Genomic DNA, 12238 nt, shown 5'->3' on the forward strand with positions numbered 1-12238 from the left:
AATTAATCTTGATGGTTGTACAGTCGTCTCAAATAAAACTGTGAAGGACCTCGGCGTTACTCTGGACCCTGATTTCTGTTTTGACGAACATATCAAGACTGTTTCAAGGACAGCTTTTTTCCATCTATGTAACATTGCAAAAATCAGAAATTTCTGTCTAAAATTGATGCAGAAAAATGTATCCATACTTCTGTTACTTCTAGGTTAGACTACTGCAATGCTCTACTTTCCGGCTACCTGGATAAAGCACTAAATAAACTTCAGTTAGTGCTAAATACGGCTGCTAGAATCCTGACTAGAACCCAAAAATTTGCTCCTATTACTCCAGTGCTAGCCTCCCTACACTGGCTTCCTGTTAAGGCAAGGGCTGATTTCAAGGTTTTACTGCTGTCATGACGTTGGCCTCTTTGAGTACAGGGAGGACAGTTGACCCCATCCCCCCTTGCACCATCCCCCAACCTACCTTCCCCCACCCAGGCCCTGTGTGAAAGGGTTGTAAAAACTCTAAGAGGAGAATCTCTTGCCACATGTCCCATAGAGAGACACAGGAAATTCTTCCAACTCACAGAATTGGGGAGCCAAGTGACATTTGTGTTCTGGAGAAGGTATGAAAGATTTGTGAAGAATCCAGCTACGAACTGGTCCGCTTGGTACAATTTTGTGATACTCAGAAGAGACAATATAGCCATATTACCATAAAACGGTTTATATAATAGCCTCAACCTTGAGACTTGCATCCACACGGTTGTATAGAATGTATTAATAAGGATAAAGCTATTTGTAATACATTGAGATGCTATGTACTGATGTTAATGTGATAGAATTATATTTCTGTACCAAGCTTAACCTCTATAGGCTAGGCGGACGAATTCGTCCCACCTACGTAACAGCCACTTGAAGCCTGTGGCGCGATTTTCAAAACCTTCCGGGGAATTCGCTAACATTTAACTAAATTACTCACGATAAACGTTCACAAAAAGCATAACAATTATTTTAAGAATTATAGATACAGACCTCCTCTATGCACTCGATATGTCCGATTTTAAAATAGCTTTTTGGTGAAAGCACATTTTGCAATATTCTAAGTACATAGCCCAGGCATCACGGGCTAGCTATTTGGACACCCGGCAAGTTTAGCACTCACCATAATCATATTTACTATTATAAAAGTTTGATTACCTTTTGTTGTCTTCGTCAGAATGCACTCCCAGGACTGCTACTTCAATAACAAATGTTGGTTTGGTCCAAAATAATCCATCGTTATATCCGAATAGCGGCGTTTTGTTAGTGTGTTCCAGACACTATCCGAAATGGTAAAGAGGGTCGCGCGCATGGCGCAATTCGTGACAAAAAATTCTAAATATTCCATTACCGTACTTCCCAAGCATGTCAACCGCTGTTTAAAATCAATTTTTACGCCATTTTTCTCATAGAAAGCGATAATATTCCGACAGGAATCTCCTTTTCGGCAAACAGAGGAAAAAATCACAAAGGCGGGAGCGGTCGGGTCACGCGCCTAAGCCCAGAGTCCCTTGATCGGCCACTTGAGAAAGGCGATAATGTGTTTCAGCCTGGGGCTGGGATGACGACATTCTGTTTTTCCCGGGCTCTGAGCGCCTATGGACGACGTGAAAGTGTCACGTTAGAGCAGAGATCCTTAGTAAAAAGATAGAGATGGAAAAGAAGTTCAAGAAATGGTCAGACAGGCCACTTCCTGTAAAGGAATCTCTCAGGTTTTGACCTGCCATTTGAGTTCTGTTATACTCACAGACACCATTCAAACAGTTTTAGAAACTTTAGGGTGTTTTCTATCCATATGTAATAAGTATATGCATATTCTAGTTACTGGGTAGGAGTGGTAACCAGATTAAATCGGGTATGTTTTTTATCAAGCCGTGTCAATACTGCCCCCTAGCCCTAACAGGTTAACTCAGTCATCGCGGCACGCCCCCAGGGACACAGACAGGACCAGGCGTCATTTGACATGTTCACTAAAAAAACTAGACCCTGATTTACATTTCTTCAGACCTGGCCTCCACTCCATTGCGAGTTGGCCAATAGGTTTGACCATCCAAGTACTCTACTGAAAGTGAACTATACCACGTGGTTAACTTTTTAGACTATTGATACCGACAGAATAAGAACAAGTCTTTGATATTAATTATTAGTCTGCAGCTAAGTAAATTATATTATTGAACGCGAAGACCAACGAAACATCCATTCTATGACGACATTAATGAATGTCGCTTTGAAAGATCCATTCTAACCGAGAGAGAGAGAGAGAGAGAACTCTCCATCAGAACGACGCTCCAACAAGGATCCCGACGACACACTGAGCGTAAATATATATTGATTGCAATTGTTCTCAAATGAGTGAGCGTTCATGTGCAAAGGATTAGCATGTCAATTGTTAATATTAATGAACTGTGTACCTCCTCAGCTGAACATTTTATGACCCATTGTTCTACAAGACACCAGCCATGCCTGTTTAGACCACTAGGGCACATTACTCTACCAATTCTTTGTGATGATAATTACTGTTTGTATACTTTATGTGAATTACTTAGTTTAGTAAATAAATGATTTTAAGACAATTGATGTATGGATGACTCTTAGTAAAGACTGGGTTCGGGCAGATACAACAATTTACGACGTTTGGAATGAGACTGGACGCGAGGTAAAATACACCATTTAAACCAGAAGATAATCGGCCTATACTATAGTAGAATATAATATATAATGTTATAATATAGGAAAGTTATATTAGGAAAATTATAACTTTGTAATCTGAATATTTTCCTTGGTGCCCGATCTCCTAGTTAATTACAATTAAACGATGAATCAGTTTGATCACGTGATAATAGAGTTAATTGATAAACATGTCTTCAGTTTAATGGTACCCCAAAGACACGACACTGCTAACCTACAAAGAATTACATGGGCTTGCTCCTACCTATCTTTCCGATTTGGTCTTGCCGTACATACCTACACGTACGCTACGGTCACAAGACGCAGGCCTCCTAATTGTCCCTAGAATTTCTAAGCAAACAGCTGGAGGCAGGGCTTTCTCCTATAGATCTCCATTTTTATGGAATGGTCTGCCTACCCTTGTGAGAGACGTAGACTCGGTCTCAACCTTTAAGTCTTTTTTGAGACTCATCTCTTCAGTAGGTCCTATGATTGAGTGTAGTCTGGCCCAGGAGTGTGAAGGTGAACGGAAAGGCACTGGCTGTCTCTGCCTAGCCTGCCTAGCCGGTTCCCCTCTCTCCACTGGGATTCTCTGCCTTTAACCCTACTACAGGGGCTGAGTCACTGGCTTACTGGTGCTCTTCCTTGCCGTCCCCAGGAGGGGTGCGTCACTTGAGTGGGTTTAGTCACTGACATGGTCTTCCTGTCTGGGTTGGCGCCCCCCTTGGGTTGTGCCGTGGCAGAGATCTTTGTGGGCTATACTCGGCCTTGTCTCAGGATGGTAAGTTGGTGGTTGAAGCTATCCCTCTAGTGGTGTGGGGGGCTGTGCTTAGGCAAAGTGGGCGGAGTTATATCCTGCCTGTTTGGCCCTGTCCGGGGTATCATCAGATGGGGCCACAGTGTCTCCTGACCCCTCCTGTCTCAACCTCCAGTATTTATGCTGCAGTAGTTTATGTGTCGGGGGGCTAGGGTCAGTCTGTTATATCTGGAGTATTTCTCCTGTCTTATCCGGTGTCCTGTTTGAATTTAAGTATGCTCTCTCTAATTCTCTCTTTCTTTCTTTCTTTCTTTCTTTCTTTCTTTCTTTCTTTCTTTCTTTCTTTCTTTCTTTCTTTCTTTCTTTCTTTCTTTCTTTCTTTCTCTCTCAGAGGACCTGAGCCCTAGGACCATGCCTCAGGACTACCTGGCATGATGACTCCTTGTTGTCCCCAGTCCACCTGGCCGTGCTGCTTCTCCAGTTTCAACTGTTCTGCCTGCGGCTATGGAACCCTGACCTGTTCACTATGACTTCTATTATTTGACCATGCTGGTCATTTATGAACATTTGAACATCTTGGCCATGTTCTGTTATAATCTCCACCTGGCACAGCAAGAAGAGGACTGGCCTCTCCTCATAGCCTGGTTCCTCTCTAGGTCTCTTCCTAGGTTTTTGCCTTTCTAGGGAGTTTTTCCTAGCCACTGTGCTTCTACACCAGCATTGCTTGCTGTTTGGGGATTTAGGCTGGGTTTCTGTACAGCACTTTGATATATCAGCTGATGTAAGAAGGGCTATATAAGTACATTTGATTTGATTTTATTTGATCTTAGGCTTTTGTGCCGCAGCTCGGCTATGGAAACCTATTTCATTAAGCTCCAGACGGACTGTTTTTTGTACTGACCTTGCTTCCAGAGGCAGTTTGGAACTCGGTAGTGAGTGTTGCAACCGAGGACAGACTATTTCTACGTGCTTCAGCACTCGGCGGTCCCGTTCTGTGAGCTTGTGTGGCCTACCACTTCCGCGGCTGAGCTGTTGTTGCTCTTAGAGGTTTCATCTTCACAATAACAGCACTTACAGTTGACTGGGGCAGCACTAGCAGGGCAGAAATTTGACAAACTGACCTGTTGGAAAGGTGGCATCCTATGACGGTGCCACGTTGAAAGTCACTGAGCTCTTCATGAAAGCCATTCTACTGCCAATGTTAGTTTATGGAGATTTCATAGCTGTGTGCTCGATTTTATACACTTGTCAGCAACGGGTTTGGCTGAAATTGCCAAATCTACAAATTTGAAGGTGTGTCCACATACCTTTTGGCCATGTACCGTATGATAGATGATATAGTGATTAATGCGTTCAGATTAATTGCTTTTATCAAAATGAATTGCACTGGCCTGGCACCTTGTTTGTGTGAACACGCCAATGTACACTGACTGACTGACTGCACCCTTCTGATTTATGGCAACATTTATCCATTGTTTTTGGACAAAGACTGGACCACCCTGGAATACTCAACACCTCTTGAAAGCCCTTCTGGTGTGTCTTTGGCACACCACCTCCTTCTGCATTCTCGCGATTGCCAGCAGGTTGTCAAAGTGGGTGGAGGAGCCCTGCCCTGCCCTGCCCTGCCCTACATGAGGTAATGACTCCCTGTATTCCTCCCTTCTCCTCCCTTCTGCATCTCCCACCGATGTCCTACTCCCAACCTCCCTCCCTCCTGCCCTGTGCAGCATAAAAAGGGAACAGTGGCTGGGCAGTGCACCACATTCTCTCTCCTCTTCATCCCAGGCAGGCAGACTCCCTCTCAGCAGCCATGTCCTTCTCCAGATCTAGCATGTCCTACAGCAGCAGCGGCGGTGGAGGCGGAGGTGGCACCATGTCCATGAGGTCTGGAGGTGGAGGTGGAATGGGTATGGGCTCCTCCCGCTTCTCCTCGATGGGTGGTTGTGGCGGTGGAGGAGGCCGTGTCACTGCCATGAGGGCCGGCAGTGTGTATGGAGGAGCAGGAGGCTCTGGGGGTGCGCATCTCTAGCTCCTCGTTCGGTTCCGTGGCGGAGGTGGTGGTGGCGGTTATGGTTTCAGAATGGGAGGGGGTGGCGGCGGTGGCGGTTATGGTTTCGGCATGGGAGGGGTGGCGGCGGCATGGGAGGGGGTGGCAGCGGCAGTTATGGTTTTGGCATGGGTGGGGGTGGTGGTGGCGGCGGTGGAGCCGACCTCCATGTGTCGGTCAATGAGAAGGCCACAATGCAGAACCTGAACGACCGCCTGTCCACCTACTTGGAGAAGGTGCGCTCGCTGGAGGCAGCCAATGGTGAGCTGGAGTTGAAGATCCGTCAGTTCCTTGAGAGTAAGACGTCCCCCAGCGCCGCGACTACTCTGGCTTCCACGCTACTATCGCCGACCTTCAGGAAAAGGTATGTGACATGTCTCCTAGACGGCAATAGCACTCAATGATGACATCACAGCATGTCAAAGCATGATAATGTCTGCATTGTGAAAATATTATTCTTTGTTAGAGAGTACATGTACATGGTGTACACGTCATCAGCTTGTTTTTCCAACAAGTTACTAATAGAGAAATTAATATGACTTTTAGAAAATGCAAAATTATATACATTTGTTATAATTGATTCAAACAAGAATTTGCACCAAAGATAGATGCAAAGACAGTATGCATATTTGCAGCTGAAGCATTGAAAATAAAGCAGATCATTGAAGCCAATCCTTCCTCTCTCTTAATAGCCCCTAGGCGAATACAGAAGTCGCAAATTGTTTCTTTGTGTCATGTCATGGTTTACAATGATCATAATGACAACAGGGTCCCTGTAATGATTCTATGGTCTATCATTTACAGTGCAGCTGAAACTCAGAACTCAATCATTACATTGTGGTATCACAGTTTGTGTGTACTGCATTTGTATCAAATTCCATGAATACCCCATCCTGAAATGTTTTTGCCATCCTCCACCTCTCAGATCCAGGCTGCCACCTGCTTGAACGGAAGTATCTATCTGAACATCGACAACGCAAAGCTCGCTGCAGACGACTTCAGAAACAAGTAAGTACACCCAACACCATCCACAGATACAGTACACTGCTGGTGCATTACATTAACCACATGGAATAACCCCAAATCTGTAAAAACCCCCTCATACTGTTTGTTATTACATTTTGTGTTGAATCTATTAAAAGTAAACCAAATGACATTACCCTTCACCCCCACCATAACCACACCCACCTAACAGACATATCAGAAGCCTGGTGTTACTTTCTGTTATTTTCCCAAAACTTAATGCAATACTAACTAGAATCTATAACCCCTGCTATTCTCACAGAGGAACACATTCCGGCAGTTCTTTGACCTAAGCTCTCTCCATCTCTCAGGTATGAGAACGAGCTGGCCAGTGCGTCAGTCAGTGGAGGCGGACATCGCCGGGCTGAAGAGGATGCTGGACGAGATGACCATGGCCAGATCTGACCTGGAGATGCAGATCGAGGGGCTGAAGGAGGAGCTCATCTATCTCAAGAAGAACCATGAGGAGGTGGGTGTGGGCTGATGGAACATATCCATACAGTCCCTTAATGTATTACATCTATTGACCATGTCAACCTGCTATGGGTCTTCACTAGAACACCATTGCTGGCTTTCAAGCACATCTGTATCAAGCAATGGTGTTCAAATGTATAATGAAGATAGAGGGCAGGTCAAGTTGTTACCATCAGGCAGAGGTTAGTTACTTCTTAATCCTTTAAACTCACCACTATGTTTTTCTCCACAGGAGCTGCTTGCCATGAGGACGCAGATGACTGGACAAATCAACGTGGAAGTGGACGCAGCACCACAGGAGGACCTGACCAGAGTCATGTCTGAGATCCGTGAGCAGTACGAGTCCGTTAGTGCCAAGAACCAGCGCGACCTGGAGTCCTGGTTCCAGACCAAGGTAGAACCTCTAGAACCTATAAACTATGTTCATTGTGTAGATGTTCCTTTACTTCTAGTTAGTAACATTGTGACATTCCATCATGAGCTGAAATGTTGGTTTGATCCTGTGATGATTGACCACTTATTGTGTTTAACAGACAGAGACGTTGAACCAGGAGGTGGCGTCCAGCACAGAGGTTCTCCAGACCTCCAAGTCAGAGATCTCAGAGATCCGTCGCACACTGCAGGGCCTGGAAGCCGAACTGCAGTCACAGCTCACCATGGTGAGCCGTAATTACCTACACAACTTTCTGCAACCTTTATCAATAATCAATATTTGACACTTTCATCATTCTCTACCATTCCTCAAGTACCTTACTTTCACCTAGAATCTAACACTATCCCTCAAGTTGTTATAGCCAGGCACCAAATCAAATCAAATCAGAATACACTCAATCATAGGACCTACTGAAGAGATTGAGACCGAGTCTGCGTCTCTCGCATGGGTAGGCAGACCATTCCATAAAAATGGAGCGCTATAGGAGAAAGCCCTGCCTCCAGCTGTTTGCTCAGAAATTCTAGGGACAATTAGGAGGCCTGCGTCTTGTGACAATAACGTACGTGTAGGTATGTACGGCAGGACCAAATCGGAAAGATAGGTAGGAGCAAGCCCATGTAATTCTTTGTAGGTTAGCAGTAAAACCTTGAAATCAGCCCTTGCCTTAACAGGAAGCCAGTGTGGAGAGGCTAGCAATGGACTAATATGATCACATGTTTTGGTTCTAGTCAGGATTCTAGCAGCCGTGTTTAGCACTAACTGAAGTTTATTTAGTGCTTTATCCAGGTAGCCAGAAAGTAGAGCATTGCAGTAGTCTAACCTAGAAGTGACAAATGCATGTCTACATTTCTCTGCATCATTTTTGGACAGAAAGTTTCAGATTTTTGCAATGTTACGTAGATGGAAAAAAGCTGTCCTTGAAACAGTATTGATATGTTCGTCAAAACAGAGATCAGGGTCCAGAGTAACGCCGAGGTCCTTCACAGTTTTATTTGAGACGACTGTACAACCATCAAGATGAATTGTCAGATTCAACAGAAGATCTCTTTGTTTCTTGGGATCTAGGACAAGCATCTTTGTGTTGTACTTTACTATAGATAACCTCTTACTGCCTTCACATTCAATTACTCGAGCTAACTTTTTTCAGTATGACAGTAAACATTCCAAATTCCAAAACTACTCCCACAGTTTTTGACTTATCATCTCTGTCTCTCCCGGCCAATAGAAAGGCTCCCTGGAGAACACGCTGGCGGAGACAGAGGACCGTTACTCCATGCAGCTGGGACGCCTCCAAGACCAAGTGACCAGTCTGGAGGAGCAGCTAGTGTCCCTCCGCAGCGACATGGAACGCCAGGGCCAGGAGTACAAGATGCTGCTGGACATCAAGACACGCCTAGAGATGGAGATCGCTGAGTATAGGAGGCTGCTGGATGGAGAGGCTAGCGGGTAAGGCAGGAAGCGATTGGATGTCTCCCTCAACATTTGATTTTTAAAAACAATGTTCATTTGAAGTTGACCTTAGTTTGAGCCATGGTTACTTTTGACATGAATCTACAGCTATGTAACCTTTAATAGATATTTACTATGATCATAGATCATAGATGCTAACTATGCTAGCCATTGGTTTCCCTTCCTAACAGCCTCGTTCACAGCTCCTCGAAATCTGGCCACAGCTCCTCTAGCTCCGGCCTCAGCTCCGGCCTCAACTCCAGCCTCAGCTCCTCCAGCTCTGGCCTCAGCTCCGGCCTCAGCTCCGCCAGCTCTGGCCCCAGCTCATCCACCTCCACCGCACGCAAGGTGGTGATTGTCACAGAGGAAATGGTGGATGGCAAGGTTGTCTCCTCAAGTGAAACCAAACACACCTCTTAAGGTCCTAGACACACAGCGAGCACTGCGGCAAGCAATTGGTTAACTACATAGAAATATAATTACTAGAATGGTTATTGGAAATGAGAGGCCAGAAAGTGGAATATTACGGTTCCCCAGTCCTTTATTCATGCAACCTAAAATACAATGTTCCAACTTATAAAAAGTATTTGTCAGATAAAAAAATCCCTATCCTCGTTATCAGTGTTATTTGTTTAGGCCAGCTCTGGATTACTCTAGTTTAAGATGTGCTTAACGTCCTGCTATACTTTCTAGAATGGCTAAAGCCCCTCAGATACCCATCATGGAACATTGACTTGAATGGGGATTTATTTTCTGGTAATTCTATTTCTATGGTTAACACCTCCAGAACAACATATTCTACTACATCTGGATGGGACACCAACAACAGACCCCATTGTGAATACAATAAAGATGCTCTGACTTGCTGACACCATCATTCTGTTTTCTGTGTCTTTCAACTTGATGTATCTGATCTGGCATGCTCCTATACATCTGACTATCATATAAGTTGTCATCTTTTGCACATGAGGCCAATTATATTGTCTTGAGAAAGTATATGTGTCAGTATGATCTTGAATATATTTAGGACATTCACTTGTACTGAGTTTAATACTTGCCAATATTTTTGAAATGCTGATAGTAGAAACTTGAATGCAAGTTGTCAGCAAAATTATATAATTCTATCTGTATTAATCAAACTCAATTTTTCAAGCATTAGATTCAGAGTTATATACTGTATGGAGAGTGTTTGTGGAGTCAACTCTAGTGCTGGACACAATGTTTTGGTGGAAAGATGTAAATTGAAATCAAGTCTTATGAAATGAGAGCACAAAATGTATCTGCCATGACATCCATACTCACAGATTCATATAGTCAGTCTATGATAAAGCATTAATATCTCTGAAACAAGTGAGACCACACAGTGGAGTTAGAGGGTTAGTGTTGACAGATATGACTGTGACGACATTAATGAATGTCGCTTTGAAAGATCCATTCTAACCGAGAGAGAGAGAGAGAGAGAGAACTCTCCATCAGAACGACGCTCCAACAAGGATCCCGACGACACACTGAGCGTAAATATATATTGATTGCAATTGTTCTCAAATGAGTGAGCGTTCATGTGCAAAGGATTAGCATGTCAATTGTTAATATTAATGAACTGTGTACCTCCTCAGCTGAACATTTTATGACCCATTGTTCTACAAGACACCAGCCATGCCTGTTTAGACCACTAGGGCACATTACTCTACCAATTCTTTGTGATGATAATTACTGTTTGTATACTTTATGTGAATTACTTAGTTTAGTAAATAAATGATTTTAAGACAATTGATGTATGGATGACTCTTAGTAAAGACTGGGTTCACGCAGATACAACAATTTACGACGTTTGGAATGAGACTGGACGCGAGGTAAAATACACCATTTAAACCAGAAGATAATCGGCCTATACTATAATAGAATATAATATATAATGTTATAATATAGGACAGTTATATTAGGAAAATTATAACTTTGTAATCTGAATATTTTCCTTGGTGCCCCGATCTCCTAGTTAATTACAATTAAACGATGAATCAGTTTGATCGCGTGATAATAATTACGAGTTAATTGATAAACATGTCTTCAGTTTAATGGTACCCCAAAGACACGACACTGCTAACCGACAAAGAATTACATGGGCTTGCTCCTACCTATCTTTCCGATTTGGTCTTGCCGTACATACCTACACGTACGCTACGGTCACAAGACGCAGGCCTCCTAATTGTCCCTAGAATTTCTAAGCAAACAGCTGGAGGCAGGGCTTTCTCCTATAGATCTCCATTTTTATGGAATGGTCTGCCTACCCTTGTGAGAGACGTGAGACTCGGTCTCAACCTTTAAGTCTTTTTTGAGACTCATCTCTTCAGTAGGTCCTATGATTGAGTGTAGTCTGGCCCAGGAGTGTGAAGGTGAACGGAAAGGCACTGGCTGTCTCTGCCTAGCCTGCCTAGCCGGTTCCCCTCTCTCCACTGGGATTCTCTGCCTTTAACCCTACTACAGGGGCTGAGTCACTGGCTTACTGGTGCTCTTCCTTGCCGTCCCCAGGAGGGGTGCGTCACTTGAGTGGGTTTAGTCACTGACATGGTCTTCCTGTCTGGGTTGGCGCCCCCCTTGGGTTGTGCCGTGGCAGAGATCTTTGTGGGCTATACTCGGCCTTGTCTCAGGATGGTAAGTTGGTGGTTGAAGCTATCCCTCTAGTGGTGTGGGTGCTGTGCTTAGGAAAAGTGGGTGGAGTTATATCCTGCCTGTTTGGCCCTGTCCGGGGGTATCATCAGATGGGGCCACAGTGTCTCCTGACCCCTCCTGTCTCAACCTCCAGTATTTATGCTGCAGTAGTTTATGTGTCGGGGGGCTAGGGTCAGTCTGTTATATCTGGAGTATTTCTCCTGTCTTATCCGGTGTCCTGTTTGAATTTAAGTATGCTCTCTCTAATTCTCTCCTTTCTTTCTTTCTTTCTCTCTCAGAGGACCTGAGTCCCTAGGACCATGCCTCAGGACTACCTGGCATGATGACTCCTTGTTGTCCCCAGTCCACCTGGCCGTTCTGCTTCTCCAGTTTCAACTGTTCTGCCTGCGGCTATGGAACCCTGACCTGTTCACTATGACTTCTATTATTTGACCATGCTGGTCATTTATGAACATTTGAACATCTTGGCCATGTTCTGTTATAATCTCCACCTGGCACAGCAAGAAGAGGACTGGCCTCTCCTCATAGCCTGGTTCCTCTCTAGGTCTCTTCCTAGGTTTTGGCCTTTCTAGGGAGTTTTTCCTAGCCACTGTGCTTCTACACCAGCATTGCTTGCTGTTTGGGGATTTAGGCTGGGTTTCTGTACAGCACTTTGATATATCAGCTGATGTAAGAAGGGCTATATAAGTACATTTGA

At 44.3% G+C, this 12238-nt stretch overlaps 1 pseudogene; it reads left to right on the forward strand.

Annotated features, from left to right (window-relative positions):
- The first annotated feature begins 5609 nt into the window (after nt 1–5609).
- LOC123725473 (keratin, type I cytoskeletal 13-like) lies at nt 5610–9748 on the forward strand (annotated as a pseudogene).
- Nucleotides 9749–12238: the final 2490 nt, after the last annotated feature.

This window comes from Salmo salar, chromosome ssa12 (assembly GCF_905237065.1).
Source record: "Salmo salar chromosome ssa12, Ssal_v3.1, whole genome shotgun sequence".
In the NCBI taxonomy this organism is placed as follows: domain Eukaryota; kingdom Metazoa; phylum Chordata; class Actinopteri; order Salmoniformes; family Salmonidae; genus Salmo; species Salmo salar.